This window comes from Cebidichthys violaceus, unplaced genomic scaffold, assembly GCF_023349555.1.
Source record: "Cebidichthys violaceus isolate CVI_PGR_0920_01 unplaced genomic scaffold, fCebVio1.0.p SCAF_48, whole genome shotgun sequence".
In the NCBI taxonomy this organism is placed as follows: Eukaryota; Metazoa; Chordata; class Actinopteri; order Perciformes; family Stichaeidae; genus Cebidichthys; species Cebidichthys violaceus.
In genome coordinates this window covers 614,772-619,690 of record NW_027176683.1, presented here as the reverse complement: position 1 = coordinate 619,690, position 4,919 = coordinate 614,772, and positions in this window count along the sequence as shown.

Here is a 4,919-nt window from a genome sequence, read left to right as displayed (position 1 = left end):
ACTATTACCATTACTACTACTGCTATTATTACTACCACTACTGCTAATACGACCAGTACTACTATTACTTATACTACAACTGCTACTACTACTACTACTACTACTGCTGCTATTCATACTACTACCAGTACTAATACTACTACAGCTATTAGTATGAATGCTACTAGTATTTCTACTACTGCCATTACTGCTACTTCAAATACTGCCATTACTATTACTAATACTACTACTTCTTCTACTACTACTACTGTTATATTAAATACAACAACCACTGCTACAGCTATTACTACGACTACTTCTACTACTTCTTTGAATTACTAATACTTCTACGACTAATAATACTTCTATTACAACTACAACTTCTACTACTACTATAAATATCTCTAATGCTACTAATACTTCTACTTCAAACAATACTTCTACTACAACTTCTACAAATATCACTACTGCTGACATTTTTTAAGCCACAGAAACCATTCGAATATCAAAATGTTCAGCTCTTTCAGGAGAGAGTGATATGACTTTTCATATTTATAATCTTTACAGTTTTGAATTATTAAGCTTTTTGCAATTTGTTTTGAATAAGATATCTATGGAGAAAATCTTCAAATCCTGTTAAACTTCTTCAATTTTCAAAGCCTTCTTCTTTCTCATACTTTCAGCTACAGACACCATAGTTAGACGTTTCAACTAGAAGGGTTTTCAGCAGTGCAGTTTAAATGCTTTCGGGCTTCAACATTTTTCAGACAGGTAGTCTCTCATTTCTGTATTTTCAGCAATGTTTTTGCAATTCATTTCAGCTTTCAGCATTCCAACACATTTTCAGCAGGAAATGCATTTTCTAGTTCAGTGTGGCTTTGTGGCACAAGGCACTGCCTGTGCCAAAGCACACTGACTGTAATCCTGCGGGCTTATTATTATTATTCTTATTCTCCATCTTCCACATCAGAGTTTGCAGCGAAACTAGTCCCACAGCGTTGCCAACACCTGCTCAAAAAGTAATTCAACACGTGCGGCTTGATCGGGAATCGTGAGCTATGACTTTTATAAGAAATTCGTCCAGCGGTTTCCCCGAAAATCACGATCTACGATGAAAAATCGGTCCATTGACTTGAATGGGATTTCGGCGTGAAGAAAGCAAAAAAAACACTTAACTTTGGACCCATATTGACCAGCCATACTTTAACGTAGAAACATGATTCAAAGTTTAAAACGTAGACAAATTGATGGACGTTATTGAGCCAAATGGACATTTTGCTAGCTAGCATAGTTTTCATGAAGTCAACAATTTAGTTTCAGCAAAACTTTGGGTCTGTTTCAGATTTTATAATGGGTGTGTATTGCGCAGCTCGTTAAGTGCTAGAGTGATGACATCACGGTCAGAGTGAAGCAGAGCAGGAAAATGTTCTGTGATTTTTCCAAACAAATTGATCCCATTCCCACAATTTTTACTCTTTATACACCATTTTTCGCCAAAAAGCTTGGAAATGTTGTGCTGGTCGCAACAAAGTGTCTATGGAATCCAACGGACTTACACATTTGGCTCAAACAGCCGTGGAGCGACATGAACGCCAACCGACTGCTCCATTAGGCCCCATGTTAAATCAGAAAAGAAATTTGTCAAAGAAAGCAGACGGTACCAGTTTTGTAACTTGCGCTGGCGCTCACATTTATAACACTACGAACATAAAAAACATACCAGGGCGTTCGCCAGAGTCTTATCTCTCTCACGGTGCACTTATTTTATTGATTGGACTCATGGTTTTGGTATAAAGTGCATTTGTTTGACAGGTGTTTTCCAGTGTTTTCTCATGAAAAGTCTGCCAAGCTCACAGGTGTTCTTAATTCAGCTAATTACTGATGTTTATAAACAAACAGACTCACAGACTCTCCAGGCCCTGCGTCGTCACCATGGCAACCAGTGATACGCACGCACGCGCTCTCTCTCTCTCTGTCTGTCTGTCTGTCTCTACACAGAAGGATTTACAAATAAATGTGACTCACAAATGCACGCAGAACAAATATATTTCTGCATTTGTATGTATTTGTGTGTGGATGTTTTCTATTTGTTTGTGGATTTGTGTGTATTTGTTTGTGGATCTCTTCACATTTGTTGGTGGGTTTTTTGAGACTCCCCTGCCTGGCCGGATTCACAAATACGTTTTTTTTAACATGGACCTATCTGTAGCCAATCAGATGTCAGCCTCATTTTCAAGAAATCACATGAGCGCAGCTCCCCCCTCCCCTCCCCACGAGGCTGCCAGCTGTGTTCACACCGAACGCAGGGCGAATTATTCGCGTGATGAGATTACATACAAAGTCTTTGCACAGACGCAATGAGACTGCAGTGACGCAAATTTTGCGCGGCGCGTTTGGGGCGACGCGTTTGAAGCGACGCGTTTTGAGCGACGCGTTTGGGGCGTTTGAAGCGACGCGTTTGGAGCGGCGCGGTTGGGGGCGTTTGGGGCGGCGCGTTTGGGGCGGCGCGTTTGGGGCGTTTGGAGCGACGCGTTTAGGGCGACGCGTTTGGGGCGTTTGGAGCGACATGTTTGGAGCGACGCGTTTGAAGCGACGCGGTTGGCGCGATGTTCCTCCTGTCATCACTGACATCCTGTTGTTGTTGAATCAGGAAGTACAAACTGTAGCCATCTGTGTTCACCCAGAGCTCTACGCAGGGACGTGCGGTCAGGGTGTGATGATGAAATGTAAAAAACAAATAATGCTAAAATAAAATAAATATTAATATTTCTCTACTGATCTGCGCTTTAAATGTAATTTCTGTATTATTCCAAACATTTTTATAATCAAAATCTCTGAATTAGCGCATGTCCTGTTCAAACAAAGAGGAGACAGTGAGGTGAGGCAGTGACCAGCTGTTCCTCACCTCAGACTGTGAATCCCTCACTAACTGGGTTGAGCGCATGCCTTTTGCTGTCTCATTCCTGCACACACTGTAATATTTGTAGACACTTTTATTATATGTCCTTTCTTTCCATATAATAGGTACTGTATTTCACGTCTGTGTAGAACATATTTAGTGTTGCTGATCTGAAATTAAGGGGAGGCAAACACTACTCTGCCTCAATGAAGGGTGCGCGAGAGCCCAAGGCTCGGGTTTATCGCGTCAATTAACACAGAGCAGATCGACCCAGGCAGGAAGTCAGACACCGATAAGGGATAGAGCATCCGGTAAGTTTTCAAAATAAAAGCGTCAGCTTTAACTTGGTTTAACTTTTTCAAAAGTATGAATCTAAAATGCAGAAAAGAGAGAAGCATTATCTCAATCGAACCTCAACGATACTGCCGGTAACATCAGCGTTTATGTATGTATTGCGACGTCTTCGGGCAGTAGAAGCCACACTGTCAAAATTTCTTGCGAAATTTTCTAGTTACTTCACATAATCGGCGTTTTTCGTTTGTCAGCAATACACTGTCGCACAAACCTGGTTCAGTTCGCCATTTTTCAGCAACTAGCACATTTGCACATTTATCATGTCTTACACTATTTCACTATGTTTTACACAATTATTAGACTTAGATATTAAAAGGATTAAAATAGGTGATATTCCTCTGGTAACGTTTATGGGATGAATGGGATTAATTCAGATTTTATGCGTTAATATGTACAGAATTGATCATGTTTTGTTCCCCCAGAAGGATGTAAAAAGTATCCTCGTTAACTGAGGAGGATTGTAGATACTACACACACACACACACACACACACACACACACACACACAGTTTCAGTATTGTTTTGTGCCGTTAGCCGCAGAGAAAACCACCCGTAGGAGCTCCAGGCCGAACGTAGTGAGACAGGTAGGGAATGTAGACGTGCGTCTCACCTGTCTCTGCTCTCTGATCTATATCTACCTGTGCGACTATCACACGGGGCGTCAACGTGTTCCAAAAACAACTCAACTGGTAAGTGATTGGTGGAAGAGCCTCAGGTTCATCGGTAAATCGCTCCACGCTAAGGACAACAGGTCAAATGATCGCTCTCCTGTTTTTGTCTAGACGTTTGTTTGTCAAAAAGACTTAAATGGATTAATTTACATTAATGATCGAGTGATTGAGTATCTGGGCCAATCAGTGAAGAGCCTGCATGCCTGTTGGCAGACTGGAGAGAGTCACGCGTCACAATCAGGAGAGAGTCATGTGACGATGTCAGATAACTGAAAAAAGAAAATACTCATTTTAAAACTTGGTTTCTTCAAAAGTTTACTTTTTTTTTTTAGTAGTATCCTGTAAAACAGGGAAAGGAATTAATGACTCCAAACTATTTTGAAGTGTGTTTTTCTTTTTATCATCAGCATGAAAGAAAATATTTTTTGTTTTTGTACAACCCAGTGGTCAGGACATTTTGGGATATTTTTTTGGGCATTGTATGTTTCTGAAAACCAGGTGTGGATTTGGGAGTTGTGGTGGATTGGTTCCACAAACACAGGACTTTAACCCAGGAGGCCGCTGTTCGCCACCCACATGACATCAAAACTAAACATTCACGTAATGCTTGTTACGTAAGAAAGTCCGTTAGTGGTTCACACTTGGTAGTAACGTATTTATAAAACGGACTTTCACCCAGGAGACCGCTGTTCGTGTCTCCTGTGAAACCAAAATGAATCATTGATTTTACGTGTGTTGTGTAACGTTAGGTAAGAAAGTCTTTGTAAGTCATTTGGTATTTATTCATGGTAGTTACATTGTTGCGTTACATTGTCCCAATATTAATTGAACACAAAAAAAAAAAAATGTTCGCCCCCTGGTGGACAGTAGGCACCGGCTTCACTCTGTCACCACCGGCTTCACTCTGTCACCACTACACGGCACTAATTACCCGTCATACCCGCATCACAAAAGGGGGCGTTCCCGGTCTGAGTCACAGCTGTGGACGTTGGAGCACCGGGCTCAGTGAGGAGGGA